The sequence below is a fragment of the Macrosteles quadrilineatus genome, unplaced genomic scaffold (assembly GCF_028750875.1).
Source record: "Macrosteles quadrilineatus isolate MER2022 unplaced genomic scaffold, UCM_ALF_1.0 Scaffold_2__2_contigs__length_208266976, whole genome shotgun sequence".
In the NCBI taxonomy this organism is placed as follows: Eukaryota; Metazoa; Arthropoda; class Insecta; order Hemiptera; family Cicadellidae; genus Macrosteles; species Macrosteles quadrilineatus.
In genome coordinates, this window is record NW_026542595.1 from 173,678,595 (window position 1) to 173,700,708 (window position 22,114).

General features: G+C 32.6%; 1 protein-coding gene across 2 annotated transcripts in view; it reads left to right on the forward strand.

The window, feature by feature from the left end:
* The first annotated feature begins 3,069 nt into the window (after positions 1–3,069).
* The window catches only part of LOC128986770 (facilitated trehalose transporter Tret1-like), a 32,494-nt gene continuing 13,449 nt past the window's right edge, over positions 3,070–22,114 (forward strand). The window contains exon 1 of one of the 2 annotated variants that reach the window (XM_054407284.1): positions 3,070–3,194. The gene's annotated coding sequence lies outside the window, so the exon portion shown is untranslated. Of the gene's footprint in view, positions 3,195–14,876; positions 14,896–22,114 lie in introns of those variants that run through there. The other variant, XM_054407286.1, reaches the window with a different exon arrangement.

Here is a 22,114-nt window from a genome sequence, read left to right on the forward strand (position 1 = left end):
AACTAGCAACACGTGCGACTAATAAAATCACCTGTTGGAAGTATGTAACTTTGTCGTGACCACAACTTAATGTTGCTTGGTTTTAGCATTGGCTATACATATTCACATTGTACATTCAACTAAGGACTTCCGGACAATTTAAATATGATATTTAGAATGTTTCTTACTCAGGAACAATGCCCTAAAATATTGGTAGAGAGTTCCGGGACACCCTGTATATAAAAGACTACGCATTTATCTATACTTGATGAGTATCAATATTATGTAATTAAAAAGGAAACTAACTCTTAGTTCCAGAATGTATGCATAATCTTTCCATTCTGGAAACTTGTCTCATGTTATCTGGAAACAAATGGAAACTGTAGGTCACGTGAAGGACCACGTTTGTGTGTGTGAGAAACATAGATACATAGTGTAAACTAACACTTGAGAGACAATGTGATACTAGAGGCAATGGTCAGTCAACATTACGTCAGTTGCATATTACAGTAACTGTTGAGACTTTTATTCTTATTAGTAATTTTTAGTTCCATTAAATATGCTATACAGTTCGACTGTAATCATACAAGCTAGAATGTTTAGGTACTCTCAGAGTCTGTGACGATTAAAACATGTTTAGTACATCTAAATGTACAGCTGTATGTAAAAATGTTTCCACTACAGTATATTTCATCACTAGGGCCTAAAGTGACTCTTTTCGAATCGAGCTCAAGTTTTGCGATCGAGGCGAAGCCGATGTCGGAAAATGAGTGAGGGTTGAAAAGATGCTTTGCCCGTGTGGTGAACTAAATTTTCATCACTTTGCACCATTATTTAAACAAACTATGTTACAAAACTGAATTAGTTTTAATTTAAAATTTCTCAAAACGACTTTTAGCTTGTTTTCAATTTAATTTGTGGAAAAATCAGCTGTTGAGTAATCGTTTCATCTATTACGATTGTGTTAGTGTACATTATACTATCGATATGTGGATTTATTTACAATAAGGCAACAATGAACTACTGCTACAATCTATCAACGTTTCATACTTTTGATGCATGCAATTGTTTACAATCGAAGTTTACAACCGAGTTGACACCAGCTGATTTTTACTCCCTATGGGCTACAAAACTTTTAGTGAGCCAGGCTACAAGGAGGCTACAATTTGGCATAAACCTATAAATCATCTCACGATTACCCTTTACGGATTAATTTGAATGGGGTACACCCTGTTCTCTGACATAGAAAATAAAATCTATAATAGTAAATCTTTTAGCGGTATTAATTCATTTACCTGCTATCTTTTGGATTATTGGATTGGTCGCTCAAGTACCATCAAACATAGTTTTCATCATGATTCTATGACTCTTTGGCAGCCAGAGTCATTTATTGATTGCTTTTTTAGTTTTCATTTTACAATATCTTAAAACATGTTTTGTTTATTTGAGAAGAAATAATGCGAAATTGGACAATTATAATGATTATATGGACGGTTATAATAATTTATTAACTCAATTGGTTGTAACCAATATTCATACTCTAGAGCTGACAATTTTATTTATGACGACGTTATTTTTTAGTTACAATAATAATGAGAAATTTAAAATATGAAACCTAAATTTGAGTAAGTACCGGTACGGTAATATTTTTACGCCGTAAGTGAATTGTCATTATGTTATGAGGAAATCAGTGTACTTTTGCTTGAAACCATTGACTATAGATACACAACCGACCGGTTAACATTCCAATCCTATAACTATTGCGACGTTTCGACAAACATACTGGTCGCGATTTCGGATACGTTACGTCAATTCACCTTCCAGACAGTGCAGTTATTGTAAAGTTGTGCTACAAATCAAATGTCTACTTTAATCGTGTACTTTGTTCAGTGTACTCTATTCTCATTACAAAATAACTCAGTTTAATTGATCCAGCGATAAAATATGCTGCTGCAAAATTCAGTTTTAATCATATCCATTGAACTTTTAAACTAAGAAAACTGAAAGGGAAGTATTGTAAACTACAGCAGCATGTATGTCCCCGCCAGCCTCCATAGTTAAAAGACAATAGTGTACCATAAGGACAAACAATATTATGTAGATATGGTCATAGAATTGTCCACTCGATTTAATACAAAATCCAATGCTAGTCTCGAAAATGTACTCAAGTCATCACCAATTTCCAAGACTTTCAAGAAGCGTCTGTACAAGGTAGGGTTGTGTAATATTTTGCCGAGGGTGATTCGTATTTGCCAGAGCTTGGCCGTGGAGAAGTAGGCCAATAGAGTTTTCCATAAGTTGGTACTCATACAATTGACATTTAATAGCAAAACCTATAGTTTACTAGAGAGGATACAATGAAAAACTTCTTAGGATGAAACGTTTTGGACAGTTTTATCTTAAATTAAATCTTTCGCGAACAGCTCTTGGCAAGCCTAGGTGCAAATTTAGGCCAAATAAATAGTTGACAAAATATAAATGACATGACATAAACAATAATGTAATTTACACCTTTATGAGTTACATTAAACATTTTGCGTGAATTAAATTCAACAAAGCCTTGGTTTTATGAAAATTTTGTTTATAATTTCCCTGATTCTTTTACACAGAATGTAAACATTTCCGCGGTGATCATAATTATTTTAAAACGGTCATAAGTAAATTACTAATAGTCTAACATTTTATTTAACCATGATATGTCATACCATTGATAATAATACCCTCAATAACGGGTCCATTTTCTTCATTTTTTAATCCATTAGAATTTATTTTACCCCTAATCATTTGCTAACCACGATAAGATAAGTCTTATTTAACATCCCCACGAGAGTCTTGTTATCGAGGTTCAACTAATACAAACGCATTAAAACGTGGAACTTAAACAAATATTCAAGTACTTTATCCTAAAATTTGAAGTCTTTCATGAAACAATTGACAAACTGAAACTAATGTTTACCAAGCTAATGTCAGTGGTCCTTTTTCCTCAGAATTGTAAGTTTTCAGGCTATTTTGAAGCCAACCGCCTAAAGTCGCCACACCAGCGCCACCTAGTGTCTGTCATTAGAAAGTCTACATTGTTGTTGTTGGAAGGTTGGCTTCGTAGCCGGACTGTAGTTGTCTGCTACTCCCATAGATCATAGTGTACTGAACAGTAAAGTGCTTGTCAACGAGTTTACTGAACTTTGAAGTGTTTTCAATGGTTTTTTGAGGAAGTGGTGAGTTTGTGATTTTTATTTTAGAAGTAGCTTTAATTCTTGTTCATATTCAGAATTTGTTTAAATACTTAAGCCCACCAAATTTATAATTGAAGTAGGAATACAGTTATTTTATTAAATTAAGAGAGTCACATTCGGTTGTTGTTTTGGGGATACAATTTAAGCCAGGTGAAAATATTTGAAGTATTCCTATCTTAAGGTGTCTCTAAAATCCTTTAATAGGCAAGCATGTTTCTTAAACCTTCTTTCTCAGCACGTGTGCATCGCACGGAAAATCTACGCATACTGCCAGAAAGATATTTTCCTGTAGATGAGCTGAATCCCTTTATAAATTAATAGGCTAAAAAATAAGCACATAAATGATTCAAAATTTTAAAAGCATTAGCATGGGCCTTGTATGTTGCCATGCTGGTGACGAAATAACAACGAAATATAAACAGAAAGTCAAAACAAATGGAAGGAATTGGAATCACATGTTTTATTTACATTGTGGGGTGAAAATAGAGAAGTATGTACATTACATATTTTTGGGCGAGTTTTCAACCACTGGATGACCTCAAGTATCTACTAATTTATAGGCCTACTAATCAACTCTCTCGATTCATAAAGTAGGTACTTTCATTGTTGGTTGTTTTATTAGCACATTTGTAAGCTCAATTAAATTTTCTTGTCAGAGTTTTGCTTTTTAAGTTTTCACGCTAATACCTAAATTTGGCTAAGGTTAGAAGTTTTAGCAAAAAGTATGGTTATTATAATATTTTGGCCACATAATCCAGGTTGCAGAATACTAGGCTTTTTCATAGTTGTTTTCAAATGGTATTGTTACAGTGAAAATCGAGACACAAATTTAAATATTTTTATATTTAATTAGATAAAAAATTCATGGATTTTACCATTTATTTTTGGCCATGCATATTTATCACAAAAATATCCTACTAATACTAAACCCAGGGACTACAATGTAGGGTAGTTTGCGAGATTATGCCAATATCTAATATAATACCTCTAGTCCAAAGGTCGTTAAGTCATTCATCATTAGGTTATCTTGGAAAATCCACTTAGTTATTTTAGGTTAATTCATCCCAAGCTATTCCAACCACTCTAAAATATTATGTTTTCAATCAAAGTTGTTCTACGTAAAACGGTAAAATTAAATTTATTACTTACTTACTTTTCAACCTATGGTAAAATAATCACATTTTTTTCGTGAATCAGTGATTAGTTTTCGCAATGAATAGTTATTACTTTAATAACATTTTAATCAGTGGTATGATTACATAGCTTAAATGACAAAAAGGCTACTTACAACAAAAAGTAATATATGATGATTGGATTGATATATTCACAACAAATATTTCCTAGAATTATCTTATTAGTTCTTACTTATACATCTGTTATGGGTAAACAGGGCCGTTATTTACAAAGAACAATGGAAACATTGCTTGAGATTTATTCAATGTAAAATGGCATAAAGCCTTTTAACTAATCCAATTATTTTATCAGCTTGTTAACACATAACAACTACAACTTAATTTCCTCGGTGAAGTTTCCTTTGAAACTAATTTCCTTGAAGTTAGTTTCAATTTATTTTTTTAAATATGCATATTGTGATAGAGCTTTGTTTGCCAATTCAAGCTTTAGATTATTTTGTTTGTATTTAATTACAGTATTAATAGTTTTGTGTCATGATGGCATTAAAAAAAGAACTTTAATTTTAAAGATTATTGATTAGAAAATTGATACTAATTAATACTGTATTTCGTATGCGTTACGTTATACCATTGACTATACACACACTGTAGTTTTACAGGATTAAAGATTTATGTAAAAAGTTATTAATTCCCAGCTTGTATGCATTGCAGAGAAAATCTACGCTTACTTTTAGAAAGATATTTTCCTGCAGATGTGAAGAATCCCTTTATAAATTAAAATAGCCTAAAAATAAACACAAAAATTAATTTTAAATTGAAACAAAAGTAAAATGGGCCTTATGTGTTGCCATGCTGGAGACGAAATATAAACAGAAAATAAAATACCCCTGCCATAGCAAACCTGCCGTCTAAGCAAATTTCCATTTGCCTGAATTGATTTTAAATTAAATCTATTTAAATAAAATTAGGTTTAGCGAGTACCTAGGTTTGCTGCTACAGGGAAGCTAATAAAGTGTGTTTTTAGTAAAATATTTATAGCTTAGTAAAATAGTTATTTGTGCAACTAGTGAGAAAAGTGAGCAATTGACTCACTCGAGAGAAACCCTTACTCACGAGCCGTAGGCGAGTGAGGAATGGTTTCTCGAGTGAGGCAATTGTACTTTGAACTCGAGTTGCACATTATATTTTTCCTACAGTTACCATAAAACAAATAAATTGGTGAAGAAACATAACCTATTTTTACACAGAACTGAACTTTTAAATATAACATTTATTGTGAAGTGACAAATACAACAGTACAACAGCTGACCAGCTGATTTACAGCCAGTGCTGCCAACGTATTTCGCGCGCATACGACGTTGCCTGCATGTTACGCGCTTACTATTTCGTGCCTTCACGTTGCAAATCTGGAGCGAGACAAAGTAATTAGAGTGAGACAATGTTAACATTGTCTCACTGATGAGCGAATTGGCCACTTTGCTTTCTTAAATCAATGAGAGAACATGTACATTGTTAGGTAACTGTAGGAAAAATAAATAAAATTGCCAAGTTTGATCAAAATATATCCATAAACAAGCAAACTACAACATTTTACAATATTCTTCATAAGAATGTTCTTCATGGCAATATTCTTCATGGGAATTTTAAAATTACATTTTATTTTTAATTTCTCCGTACAAAAACACTTTGACATACTTAATTAATTTTTTTTAAGCTCTTTAAACAGGTATAGAGAGAAGTTAGGAATTCTGTGTTTTGATGGTCAAAAATAAGAAAACCCAATTTTTACCCCATAAAATAAAGTAAACCCCCGTAAAATCCCGTTCCCATAGTCCGGTGATGCTGGTTCGCGAACTCATCCAAGTTTATCCCACCTTACATTTTCAAAACAAATTTCATTACAGCTGGACAAAAATTACTCAAGTTATCGGACACGTCATATAACTCTAAACATGTATATTTATAAAAATTTGAACGAATGGGGTTTTTGGCCTGTGGCAACATCTTATATATTAAAAAAAAATTGGTTTTTCTTTTCCGACTACGTTTGGCTCTTCTACCCGACCGATTTTCATGATTGAGGTCTCAAATTGAAGGTATTCACGCACAGATTAGCCATCAAGCATCGGCATATGTTTATCTATAATACCACTCGGCTTATATGTAAACGAAATTTGCTCCCCATGTATTTCTTAAAAGAGAGTTAAATTTGGTTTTTCTTTGCCAAGTTCGTTTGGCTCTTCTACCCGACCGATTTTCATGATTGAGGTCTCAAATTGAAGGTATTTACGCACAGATTAGCCATCAAGCATCGGCATATGTTTATCTATAATACCACTCGGCTTATATGTAAACGAAATTTGCTCCCCATGTATTTCTTAAAAGAGAGTTAAATTTGGTTTTTCTTTGCTAAGTTCGTTTGGCTCTTCTACCTGACCGATTTTCATGATTTAGGTCAAAAATTGATGCCGTGCACGCAAATATATCACATCAAGCATGGTCATATATTTACCTACTAGGAAAATAATCTTGCAACCTATTCCAACCTTCTTCTTGCAACCATATTCTTGCAACCTATAAATATTACTTTTGGTACTGTATTACTCGACTAAAAACATAAATTGATTATTTTCGATTTCTTACATCAATTTAAGATGTATTTCCCCAGTTATACAATCCTATATATTTTGGTCTAAGAACTTTCAGTGAGATATCGGCTTTCATTTAAGCAATTAAGATACTGTATTATTCAATCAAAAATCATAAATTTGATTATTTCTCGGACATTATATTTATTTTAACGCTGCGGAGCAGCATGGGTCCTCAAGTCAAAATGAAAAAGTAAATCGGTCCTGGGCATAGGTCTTACCGTGCCACTTACGGTAATAGCTACTTCCTTAAAGGGAAATTTGCTAAAAAAAATGAAAGAAATTCCAATCATATGTTTTATTTACAGCGTGGTATGAAAATAGAGTAGTCTATTTAAATATTTTTTGGTAAAGTTTTTGACCACTGGACAACCTCTAGTTATTATTATTTAACATCAATTTGGTATTTGTATTTAATAAGTTAGTTTATTTTATTCTTTTATAACTCCTTAGTTTTAATGTATTTGTATACTGTATTGACAATGTCACCTGTTTTATAGCATTGCTATATTTTGTAAACGTTATGTGACAATAAAGATTTATTTATTTATTTTATTTATTTAAGTCAACAAGATAAAAAAAGACTTATAGCAACGTAAATTTGAAAAATATCCAATGTCATAAAATTATTATGAATGATGAAATTACAGTCTCATAGTGTGAAATGTGTTTGTATAATGATATGTGTAAGGAAATACTAGCGTCAGTGCAGTTATAGCGAAAGGAAATTATATGTCATTTTGGTCTGTTGACCTCTTGATTATGCAACAATACACACAGGAAAATCAAATAACATTCTATCAACTTAACAAGCCTTAGGTGACTCATGATGGAGGTGAATAAGCCTTTATGATGATCATTTTTAAATGGTTGTTTTAGTGGCATTTTAATTTAATGCTTTAATTTGGAAGCAATTTAATAATTGTATTTTTATTATAGCCAAAAGCTTATAAAACATTGTCTTAATGTGTAAACATTTAAAATCTACTACATTTAATGTGTTGTAATTCTTAAAAAATAAAAATAAAAATAATAACCAACTTTAAACATTTTTTTGCTTTAGGTTTGTAATATGGTGCAATATTTGACTGTCCAAAGTTAAGAATCAGCTGTTTGAAAGAGATTTACATCTGATTGTTGATCACAAAGATTGAAAACGCTGCTGATTTAATTTAAGATAGGGTTTTTTGTTACTGACGGGTACAGCTTAAAAATTATAAACTGGAAAATATTTGTTATGTTATTGAGTACCTCACAGCTTTCATACCCTCTTTATCACCAAGTCCCTAACAATGCATTTGGCAATGTTAGTTAGCACTAGTTTACCAATTCAAATTTAGTCTCGAGTCTTATTCTAAGACATGCGTTTTATAATTTATGCCAACACTACCTGTGATCAGGGTAGCGGATTGGTCTAGTGGTAGAGCGGTGGCATCGGTTTCTGAGGTCTCAGGTTCAAAACCTGCCAATCACCAATAATGGATTTTATCTATGTGGTAATGGCATGACCCTCTCACTAGGTCTAGCCCGAAGTATGTGGAAAATAATTCTAGACTAGAACATTGAGAAAAAAATACTTATAATTATTTATGTTTGATCTGAAGAATCATCTTTAGTAATTAGTTTAGGAATCAGTCAGTGGTTGGGTCTTTTGTGGTTATTGAAATAACTATTAAAAGCTAGGCAATTTATTGTAAGGTTTTAATTTTTGTTAATTAATCGTTTATCTCAAGGTGTCCCTATTCACTTGGAACAGCTGAATGCAATTATACAATCAGCTGTACAGAACAACACAGTCTTATTGTGACAATTAATCGTTTGTTGAATAATTATCCTCGATAGAATGAAAAATTTTTTTTAGTTCAGGAAAACCATATATGTAATCTTAACTTAATTTTCCTGTCAATGAATTGTGAATGAATTTTGTTGTGTACAACTCCCATAGTTTTCCCAAAGACTTTGAGTTTTTCAAATGTATTTATTTGAGAATAATTTTATCAGAGTAAAATTTCCTGTTTACAGGACAAATTCTGATTTTAGTGCTTAGGTTAGAAACTATAAACTACTTCTTGGGGTTTAATGTGGTATTTTTTTATGTGATTATAATTTTTCATGATATTTTTGATAGAAAATATTTAGATTCTACGTATATAGGTACATGGATTATCCCCTCACTGGTAGGGTAATAAGTGAATACTCGGTCTCCTTATTCATTGAAACTAAAACTGATAGTTTTTACTCTATTGTCACAAAGAAGAAATAGTAGGTAATACAACTTTTATTTTTCAATTAATTTTTTTAATTTGCTCTTAATCAATTTACCATCAATAAAATTTTGGTTACAATTTCATTAATTAAGAAAGCATGAGAGCAGCTTACTCCATTAATTAGTGCTCAGTTCTGATTTGATTATTTCCGGATGCCAAAACAATATTTATTTCATAAAAATCTATCTATTTAACAAACTTTTTGTCCTAGGACGCTATATAGGCATGAGCCGGAATTGTTTTTCACATTACTTCATGCTGGACTTGATATTTATTCCATCAAAATCTATTTATTTAACACACTTTTTGACCCAGAAATAGTTTTTCACATTACTTTAAGCTAGACCTGATATTTATTCCATCAAAATCTATTTATTTAACAAACTTTTTTGTCCTAGGACGCTTAGGCATGAGCCGGGTTTGGGGCATTATCACTTAAATAAAATCCATTGGTGATTTAGTGGGATTTGGACCCGGAACCTCAGGAACCGAAGTCCTGCGCTCTAACCACTCGACCAGCTCACTCTCCCATTTATGTAACAAACTAATGCAGTAATGTAACTCAGTTTTGTTAAATTCCAACAATTTTCTATACAGTTAATTGTCATCCAGTTCATAAATACTTTGTTGTTGTTTGTAACAGTTGGCGGATGTTAGAACTTTCCGGGCTATTCTAGGCACACTGGAACATTCTACGGCTCTATTCACCTCAAATAATCTCAATGTCAAAACCAAAAACTTTGACAAAAGTCCAACTGTTATTTTTAATAAATTAACTTTTGTCTTAACTCTCGACTAAGTCAGGAAATCAATAGGAGGAGGATAATCGATAATTTATATTGACTAATAACTTAATCAAAGTTAAATTGAAATTATAGATATCAAATAATATAAATAAATGGTTGAGTGTACTAATAAAAGAGTTATTTCTGACAAAAAGTTCAGTACCTAACTTAATTTTCTAGTTTACATCTAAAACTCAGGACTGGAACTTATGAAAAAACTATGAATAAGTGTAGGTTTAATCAACGAGTTATTAATTATCTACTTGGATGTGTCAAACTAATTTGATTTTCTCTATTAACATTCTCTTCTAAACTAGCTGGCATACATTACATACAGGATGACTGGCCAATATAACATACACTTTTGGTTTCCACATTAGGAAGGTCTAGCTACACTTGCACATTTAAGATAAATATGTAAACCTGTATTGAAGGAACACTGTAGAAGTAAAAACAAGCAAACCATTTTCATTTAGAAAATAATGTCAGAAAAAGGTTCAACGTATTTTTGAGTGTTGTATAGAATCTATTAACACAATCCAAAACTCGAGTTCACCTTGCGAGACTTTAAAATACCCAAGCAATTATCATTTTGGTTCAAAATTATTTCTTGTTCTGAAACATTTTACACATAATGTAGGTACTATATTCTGTTCACAAAATTTAGGCAGTTTGAGGGGAAGGGATTACCCTCGTCTTCAAGCTAACTATGAAACAACAACTAACAACATCCTATAGCTAATCAGCTGATATATGCAATAATCTTTAAAAAAAAGTGTTGGGAGAACCCAGGAAACCTTTCCTTAAACCGCCTAAATTTTGTGATCAGACTATAAATTAATTGTGTTAAGTACACAGAATTTGTGACTTTAAATTTATGTTGGGATTATGAATTAAGTTTTAGTCAGTGCTGGGACCTATAGAAGGATTGAAAAAGATTTATGTGTTTAACATACAGATTTAACGCGTCTTTTTAAATTTCTGTTGAATAACGTTTATCAAGTACATGATGACAGCTGGTCCAGATGGGATGTAATCTATACTACAGTATCCAACAGCCAATGATACAACTAAGAAGAAAACTATAACTAACTGTAACTCAATTTTCAAAGTCTGGAAGGCGCTGTCACTCACAGACCACGTGTAAGCTTCTGTTTTTAGCTGGAGTGATTATTTTTGTCTCACATGGTTGAATGTTGAATGCGCAGTATGTGTGTGTAGTTTGTGCGGAAGTTACAAAAGGTCGGTGCTCACCAACATAGATGCGTGGTTTTGAATGAAAAATTTTAAATGTTTGAAAATTGTCTCTAAGTTTAAACATATTTTAAAGTACAAAATTTGTTAACATTTTAAATTGAGTGAGTTAAACTCACCCAACTAAAACACAAACAAACGTGGTTGAGTGAGTTTTTAAGTGAGTGAGTTCATAGTGCGGAAGTTAAGTCAGTTTTGTGTTTTTTTACGCTTTGGGTTATTTTTTTCACTAATAAAGATTTTTTTTAAGTGCGGGATTTGAAACATAAACTTTTCATTGTTGAATTAAAGAATGGACTTATCACATGAAAATGTGGTTCTTAAAAAGTAGCAAAGAGAAACAACTTGAGTCTTTCTTGCTTCAAGCTGTAAGTTATAAAAGATTTTCATTCATATACCAAAAATATAATATGGATTCCATTTTTTAATTTAAAATTTTGTTAAGAATTTAACGTAATAAAGGGATAATACTTTCATATAGTCTGAAAATATTAAATCAAAATGTTTACTAAATAATCTCCTAACACCAAAAGCTGTTTGATAAAATTTGGATTTAGTTTTTTCAGACTATATTTTTAAATATTGCAGTGGTACAAGACCTTCAATCCCACAAAAACTACTATCTTCTGGTGGATTGTTTGAATAAAAGTACCAAAACCAAACCAAACTTTAGTATTCGTGACTCTATTCTAATGTTAGTTGTGTGAGTTTGCTATTATTATTGAAATACTAAATTGTCTATGGTCTTTGATAATACAGTTGCAGGATCAAAGTGGAAGACTTTCTAAAAAGTTTAATATTACTAATTGATTATTAAAACGTTTGTGTTTCATTATGTTATACAAATTTTGAAATATTATATTTGCTCATATTCAAGTCTCACTTCTACAGTAAATTATCAATGTTTTGAATTTATTTGTTAGAGCATCTCTAAGTAACTTCTTAAGGAATCTATATATATAATACGTGAAGCCGTTTTTTTGTATGAATATATATTATGTGTTATAAAGATTGATTACCGTTCGGCTTCTAGTAGTATGAGAGTTCCAATACAAATGTCCTTCTTGCCTCGGTGATCTATTTTACTTAGTCTCTTTTAAAAAGGTAGATCTACAGATTGAAGGCGGTTTCTAAAGTCACGACACAATCACATATCAGACTTAAACTCTATGTAGGAAAATAATGTATTTTTTGTGATTGACAACGTTTGAGCTTGAGCTTTTGGGGTAGAAGTCCTGTGTTATAACTCCTCTAGAATAACTGGGCCCTGTTGTACCAGAAGTAGTACAAGATAGGTAGCTAAAAAAAGATTTTTTCATCTGCAATGTAGTATGTTTTTCTTAACCAAAACTTACAGATTCTGTTTTGAAAGTTGAAGTAGGTAGGCTTACTTAAAAAAGTTTTCACTTCTATTTTCCATTTTCCACAATTTTTTAAATTTGTATTTTCTGGTGTTTTCAATTACCTAAATCATAACCGAGGAATGCTAAAGCAAATTTCTCTTTCATCATCAACGAATTTCTTTAGAGGGGTTTCAAAAAACTAATACAAGGCTGCTTATTGATTTGTATTTTAAGTAATAAAATCTATAAAACTATAAATTCCAGCCGACTTGGATGTCAGCCAAGGCTGGCAGCTGGCTCTGTTTACACATCCCAAGGTATTTCTGACATTCAAGGTACTCTAGGTTTCAAGGTACAGTCCCAATGAAGAGACTTGAGCATTACAGGGTATTTCCTCAAATTCTACATAACCCGTTTCAGTGCAATCAAACTTTCAAACCTCTATTTTTTACACGCTGATTTTTTTTTGTAGTCCTTTTTTGGGGAGGGGGTTGTATGTTCTTTTTATTTCATCCTAGACTATAGGTTCTGAGAAATATTTCACACGTCGCTTCAGGCTTGTCCAAAAGGGCATTACCACATAGCTAAAACTGGTGATTTGTAGGATTTGAACCTGTAACCTGAGGACCAAAGCACTGCACTCTAACACTGGATAACCTTGCTCTTCCTGAGTGTGATAAGATGCTAGCCCAGTGTTTAGGGACTTGAACTTTGGTGAAAGAGATGGGCCTCTAAAGCATATAAAAAAATTTGTGTTTGGTCGATGTCAAAGCGTTAAGTGTTCTATAGTACCTGGGGACCGAGCTTTGTTCTGGTCAAATGATCAGTATACTTTGAGGGCATAGTCTTTGGTCAATGTAAGACTAAGAAAATCTAAATCTTCTTTTGTAGCATATATATCTTTAATCTGTTGAAATTGTCCATAGTAGTTGATACTTGATATAATACCGGTAAATATTTAATGGGCCATAAGACCATTATAATTATGTAGTTGAAATAAAATGAAGCAATTTTTGCCGGCTATCCAAGAGAGAGTGGTTCCCAGAAGCAGTGCTGGCCGCAGGTTGCAGGTTAGCGGTTGGCTACCAGCTGTTAGCAGAATCGGCCGGGATTGCCAAGGTTCTCCGTTTTATGCAAATCACAGCAAACAGCCTCACATAAACTTGCAAATACCTCGGTGAAACTAACTGATTTCTCACTTGTTGGCTAGGAAAATTCAATTAGTAAAGATGAATTGTTTCCTTTGATGTTTCTGGTATGCTTCCTCGTCGGTAACAATAGTAAGACTTTGAACAAGAGAAATACTTACAATATTGTGTTGTATAGTTTTGACCAATATTTCACTTATGAATCTCAAAACAGCAGTGTTGTACTACTTGGTCCTCTAAACATAAACCTTGAATAGTATTTTGCGCAAAGAAACAACTGTACATGTTTTAATGACATCCTATAAGATCAATGCGTTTGTGTTAAAAATTATTACCAACCATAAGAAAGTAACCCAAAAAAGCATATAGATATACATTACATTGTAAGCAAAAACAGATACATCACATAATCCTATGTTGAAAGCAGTGGCGAATCCAAGGGGGGAGGGCAAAGGGGCAATTGCCCCTCCCCCCCCCTAGAGACTTTTATAAAAAAATCTGGTTAAAATACTATAGTTTTAAATTGCAATAAATGATCATGTTTTTGTCTATAGATGTGTAAAACCTCTTTTATTTCAAATTTTCCAAAATTTCCCGGGGGCGGGCCCCGAACCCTCCTTGGAAGTTAACCCTTACAATCCAACTTCCCCCCCCCAAAAAAAAATCCTGCTCTGGATCCGCCACTGGTTGAAAGAAACCCACAAACAAGTTTCATGAGCAATGATTGATGGTTTATTTATATGTGTGTTTTTAAACATGATACCTTTTATTTTTTAAATTAATTTTCTCTTTACTCAAGCTTGCAATAACAACTGTGTGAAAAGTCAAATGTTTTGTTTAAGAAATCAGTGTTTGTCAACAATTTGCCGATATAAAATTAAAAATCTTTCACCTCTTTTACACTTGGAAGCTTTAGCTACAGAAAAGTTTACAATTCCCATGTTACCATTAAGTATTGGTGTTAGTTATTGAGCCAAGAGAGCTATATTTGTGCCAATACTCAGTACATCTATCATGGAACCCCCTGTAGAACTTCTGGTTCAGTCCTCATGGACTGGTTTAAAACCAGTCTTCGCAGAAAATCTGCAATACTAGAGCTGTCCCGGTGAGTCGATGAAATTTGCTTTACCACCTTCAAAACACAATAATCATATCCAATGAGCTTGTAAATTCATCTACATTTTTATAGTTTTTTTTTAGAAATGTATTGACAAACCAACACTAAACTAACTTCGAAATTTAAACATTGTCTATAAGAGCTGAAACTTTGTCAGCAATTACTTAGTGTCATTCTTAATAAGAGCACTTTTATATTGTTGAAAAATATTAGAAACAAAGATCACATATACAACATATTTAGAAATGTTTTTCTTTGTTATCTTATCGTAGGCTATGCATCATTTTAACAAAACGTAAATCAATTTAAAAAATCATAAAAAGTAGATAAAAATTGTAGATGAATTTTATATTTTTAGCGAATTTCCCTATAGGGAAGTAGCTATTACCGTAGGTCTCATGGTAAGACCTAGGCCCGGGACCGATTAACTTTTTCATTTTGATGTCCCCAGAGGCCAAAAACACCATTCGTTCAAATTTTTATATATCTATATATATATATATATATATATGGACATATATATATGTCCATCCGCACGATAACTTGAGTAATTTTTGTCCGATTTTGATGAAATTCGGTTTGAAGGTGTAAGGCGGGATAAACTTGAATGAGTTCGCGAACCAGCATGATCGGACTATGGGAACAGGGGTTTATGGGGGGTTTTATGGGGTAAAAATAGGTTTTTCCCATTTTTGACCCTAAAAACACAAAATTTCACAATTTCTTTTTAAACCATTTCGTAGAGCTTAAAAAAACAAATAATTTAGTATATTGAAGCGTTACTATGCGCCTAATTGTCACGGAGAAAATTCCAAAAAATTGTAATTTTAAAATTCCCATGTTATTCTTATGGAGAATATAAGGCAACTGTTGTAGTTTGCTTGTTTATGAACATATTTTGATCAAATTTGGAAAATAGATTAATTTCTTACTAAACCACAGTACCTTTTAACATTTTACATTAAAAAAAAAACTTTTTTACCCTCCCTGTTGCAGCAAACCTAAGTACTCATTAAACTAATTCTGTTTGAATAGGGAATAAATGTGATATTTGTAAGGAGACATTTTAGTTTAAATCCAATCAGGCAAATGGAAATTCGCTTAGTCTGCAGGTTTGCTGCGGCGGGGGTATTTAATATTTTTAGTGAATATAAGATTTGTAGATATATTTGTGGATGATAAATTAACTTGAGTCTTGTGTTATAAATTAAAGACTCATTCAATTCAATCAAAACATGACAAAAATAATAATATTATTAACAAAATATTTTAAATTCAATAAATTTATAATATCCAATATATTATGTTTGTTTGTCCTTTGTGCGTTACCAAACTAGCCATCCGTGATGAAACTTTGGGAATTTGTTTTATACATCCTCGGGAAGGTTTGTGTGAAATAAAATGTTGTAAAACTCCTCAGGGCTCTGCCCAAGTGGTCTTTAAAATTGCCATGCTATCCTTACGGAGAATAGATTTGTTAACATTCTAACAAATGAATACTTTTGAATTTACCCTACACAATCAATGAAAGCAACATCAGCTGATTAATTAAACTATACAACCATGTGGTGTAGGTTAGTTCATTTTAAGATTGTGTCATTATTTTGAGAAATAATAAAGAATAGGTAAAACCCGTTGATTTCGTCGGTTACTGTTGAGGTTTAAAGAAAAATCATTTAACTATCAACATTATGAAAGTCGGTTAGGTAGAGGAGCCAAACGAATTCGGAAAAGGAAACCCAAATTTGACTCCCATAAGAAATGTACAGGGAGGCAGTTGCTTTTTTGCATGACTCGCAATATAAGTCAAATAAATGAATACCGATGCTTGATGGCAAATCTGTGGGCGCATACCATTAATTAAGACCCCTGTAATATCAACCCCTCCACGATTATGTATAATGGACGCGATTAATAGTAAAGAAACTGATGACCAATGTAATAGAACCGACAATTGTAAATGGCTAATTTAAGGGAAAAGTAGTTCTCTTGCCACATATTCCAATGATTCCTACAGGATATGCCCTTTGAATTCAAACATTTACAGTTTACAAAAAAATGGAGTGCTCTAAAAATGTAAAAGACTTTCCAGAGATTCAATATGGAAGGTAAACTTTCTTGAAATCGCAGCAACGTGAGACGGTTAAGATAGTTTGTTATAAAAATACTTTTAAAAGTTGTTTAACTAAAATAGTAAAATCAACCATTACACTGCAATTTTCATATAGTTTGCAGGTGTTAAATATTAGGATATCACTGCGCACCCTTAAGCTTTCTCTGTCATCGAGTACATGATTTGCTTACTTTCACTTCTAGAACGTTCCTTCAATACAGGTTTACCTACTTACTTTAATGTGCAAGAGTATATTAGACCTCCCTAAAGCCGCAGTCACACTAGGCTGTTTAGCAGCCGCTACTATCCAGCCGCTGGCAATATCGCCAGCAGCCAGCTGGATCTGAAGGGTTCACATTATAAACCTACTAGCCGCTAGTACAGTTGCTGCTTATGACTTGAAAGCATTATGTTGTGTATGTGTTTTCACCATATCATCTATATTTGACACCACTCTTCTTTGGCATTTTTTATAAACTTCATTTCGATACCTATCGCGTAAACTTTTTATTTTTTTCTTCAATGGGGCCAATGCTGCTTTAAGTCCTTGTTCTTCAAGTTTTTCCAGTTACTCCTTGTAAGCTGAGCTTTGGCATTTCTGTTGATGTAGTCTGCAGTCGAAGGGTCCCACAGGCATGGATAATTTCGAAATATATCTAGGAATGTATTAATTATGTCTTTACCTGTCCACTTGTTGCTGTCAACTATATTCACTGTTAACCACAAAAATAAATAGAAAATACAGTAAACGAAACCAACACTGCAAAACAAACTATACACGTGTTAATTAACCAGCCGCTTGTTAGCTACTAGGGGTTCACATTGGCTGGCTGGGGCCAGCGAGGAGATCATGTGACTGCCAGCGGAGGGTAGGCAGCGCTCAAAAGTTAAACATGTTCAACTTCTGATTGTGGCTAGTAAACACTAGTGCGCTGGCATTCACCGGCCGCTGGTTCTGGGTCAGACTAGGCTGCTTGCTGGCAATATTCAGCAATATTACCAGTGGCTGGTTAGAAGCGGCTATGACAGAAGCGGCGAATGTTCTAGCGGCTGGTTAGAACAGCCTAGTGTGACCGCGGCTTTACATAAATTGAGGCAGAATGCTACTATCTTTTAAGTAGAAGTTGGGAAGGTACAACGAAATCAGTTTTTACAATCCAAAACAAACATTAACAATTTTAAAATGTCAACCTACCTTTCCAGATAGTTTTTCCTAATTTATAAATATTTTCTCTTAGCCTTAAGAAAAATTTGAGTATGCTAGAGTAAAAATTTATTTCTGTGTTTTAAAAATGTAGAAACAATATGGTACTTAAGTATCCATTTCTTAACGGCATAATTAAGAAGCCAACCGTGTTCATTCAAAATACTTTTCTACAACATTACAAAATACTAGGTGAAACCCGTCGAAATTGACGGTTGCTTTAAAGGCTTAGGCTTACGCTAATTCATCTAACTGGGATAAATAGAGTGAAATTATAAAAAAATTTGAGCAAATAGCATTGTGTAATGAGTAATAAAAAATATTTAAAATATCTAAAGATTTGTAGTTGTAATTGAAATTTAGCGATGGTACAATTAATTTTGTTTCTGGAAATAGCTTTGCAAATGCTGCATCATTGTTTACCATTACTCTTTCTCAGCTGGAAGTAATTATGCCTCATGAATAAATTTTCACCAGCTGATTTCAAAATCAAAAGAGCAACAGGTTCTAATGTGGCTAACCAGCTGTTACCCTACTTTAGAGTATCCTTGAGAATTTTAAGTATACATCACTCCTGTCATGGTACAAGCCTGTTTTGAAAATGTTAAGAATTAGTTGTAATAAATTATATAATAAGAGTACCAGTATAATGAGTATAATTACAAACATAATGTGTATAAATTATATAAGTTTAATATGATTGACTGGCAAGAAAATATTTACAATTTTTGTTTCACAGTATTTGGTATAAATGTTGATTGTATGACAGACTGATTTTGGGAGGAAATAATTTACTTAAAATAAACCTAAACTTGATTTTTTTACCTATGAACCCTACTATAATGAAAAATTATAATGCATAAAGGCGCAAAAACCACACTTTACGAGACCACAAACATAGGGTATATATAAAAGTTAAGGCAAGAAGGTATTTTATGTGACACATGGCATTTTATCACATGACAAGTTTGAGACCTAGTTTATTTTACGTGACCACTACACAAGTTGAATCCTAGGTTATACGTGATCACTATACAACTGGACGAGTCACGTGCAATATGTTGATAAGAAGTTGTCCTTGATGTTCACAGCCACCGAGTGGAAGATGTAAGGAGTTGCTGTAAATGACATCTCGGAAGTATTTAAGCCATTTTGCGTCACTGCTTCCTTAGCAAACAATGAAAACAATCATGCACCTTGGAGAGGGAAACCCTGTTTGTTAATATATTTGGTCTAACAGGTGCTAAATAGTGTCGTACACAATCAAAGTGTTCAATACCTCGCACGGTTCTCGATGGTCTTCGTTGTCTCTTAGAGGTTAGATTTTTATAGAGTTTCTTTTAAAAATAGTGAGACTTCTTTCAATTTGTTCTCTCGTGTAAAAGACAAATAACATTTTTAGTGGGTGAAATAATTATACGTTTGAAGAATAGTGCGGTGTTTGAGATGGTGAGGAGGTTGTTCTTTTTTAAACAGTGTTAGCTAGTTTTCTATTGTTATTTCACACCTTATCATTGTGTTGTACTAAAACATGCAGGAGAATTAGTATAACTATTATAAGTTAACCTCATTTTTATAGGTTTTCCACACATTTTTTCCACAGTGTATTATTTGTGTTCATCAACACTATTGAAACGTTCAATTTTTGTACTCCCAACTCTAATCTCTTTTATTCCAAACTCCAGCCCAATGACCAATTGGCATCTAGGTTCAGGAATCGCACCTCCGACTTTCACATTACTAAGGAAGCACTAAAACCAAGCTACTCAGAATATTCAGTTAGTGTTGTAAACAAAGTAAGATTTCTAACAGATTTCTTTTCTTAAAAATCCTGAAACATATTTTTATTAATCCAAAAAAATAACTGTCTTGTCTTTTTAGCTCTTTTACCATTCAACTTTGACAACATATCTCCACCAAGTTGTATAGTTTTCTCACACTCTAGTTGTTGGTCATTCATATCACTTAAACATTGTTTTTTATCCGGAGTCGTATTGTTTGTCTCACATGGTGCATTCACTGTTGTTTACAAGATTTCCTTGAATGTTGAGATAAGAGTCATTACTGGTTTCTACTTGCTTCATATCAACTAGTTGTTTTTTTTCATACAGTTCAGACTCGAATTGTGTTTATTTTACTAAAGAGATTTTAAAAAAATTTTGTAATTTTTGTTTTTTTTTTCTATTGCTCTGCTTTCCCACATTTTAGATAAAATCAATTACCTCCTTCATAGTAGCAAAAAAGGTTAAATATCCTCCATAGCCACTAAGACTATGTGTTTGTTACCATTGTTTTTCTCACCTTGTAATCTGTCTCAGTCTATAGTGACCCACGTGCTTAAAGCACACCTTTTGAACTGTTGGTGTATACAACAACTAGCTGGAAAGTAACCAGCAATTAAAAAAGTATTTTGAGGGAGAAGAAGGTATTTTGCCACTCCTGAGATTAATACAGGAAATGTAATCAGACACAACAGTAGTCAACTTGACAGGTTGGACAATTTAATAATATATTTTGTTATTATTATATTTAATTTTCACCATCATCTGAGAGTAGTAGGGATTCAGTAGAGGATCAGTAGTTCTAGATCAAATCAATTGTTTGACGACTTCCAACAAAAGAGACAAACATGTTTTTATGACATCAATAATATTTCTTTTGAGATTTCTTACACTGTAGTATAATTTTCTATGGACTCCATGACATGTAGTGTGCCTTATTTTTCCACAAAGATTCCTTATCAATTGAGCAACTAAGAGCTACGGTTTACTGAAAGATTCCTAGTATTAGCTAACAACCAAGATAGTGTTGAGGTTGAAGTGTCTGTGTTCTTTGCAATCGAGTAGAGGGAATCGGGAAGTTGTAGTTCACATAAAAAGGTTTAATTTAAACGATTTTTTGATAATCAGGATTAAGTTTGAAATCATAAATAAACAAAGTTTCTTTTAAGCTTTCATGTCAGGTTTTCGGAAGGAGCGATGACTAGCAATATAACCTGCGAATCATCAGTCACAATCAAAGTCATTAGCTTTGTGGGCCTAGGTCAAATGATCATCAATTACGTTTGACAGTTATTATGCAGGATCTTCTTCCATTTTTAACACAAAATAAACTGGTTTGTAAAGTATTGTAAGTAAAAATAACCAATCAATTTTTGCCCCAACACAATCGAATGAAACTTATTGTTTAATTTCAAAAAATCTGTCCTTCCGTGGCAATCAGAAAAATTATTTTTGATCCTCTAGTAGTCTGCAATACATTTGTATATCTCTCTTATATAAAACTGGTAAAGGATATGACATAACCTCCTGATTGCAATTTTTGTATGTAAATTTGATATATATATTTTTATTAGATAATTTTTACCTCTTGCAAGTGCAAAATCCCAAGCATAAACCCCATTGCAACAAGATGAATAAACATAATATAAATAACGAGAAATCCACAGTCTTGTTAGTTTTTTAGTATAGAGACCAGATCAATAAGTGATATTTGTGGGAACCAAAGGTACAGTAGTTTGGGTTCAAAGATCATGCCCAATCTATTGTTTGAGAAGATAAGGTAGGATGGGAAAAACCAACAGAATTTTACTTAACATTCTGAGGCTCAGTGGACAAGTGTGGTACAGGCAAGAGGGCTACTGTAAGTTGACATTTTAAAATAATTTATAATGAAGTATTTAGGCTCTTTCATAAGAAATAGTATTGATTTTTCTTTACCTAATATGTTTATGCCTTATTACTTTATTTATGAACTTTATTTCCGATGGTAAAATTAACTTTATTTGTATTACATATTTTACAAATATTACACACCAGTTACACATTACTATATTACTTTAAAAAATGAACATCGTAAATAACTTAACTTAATTTTTCTGGTCTCACCAA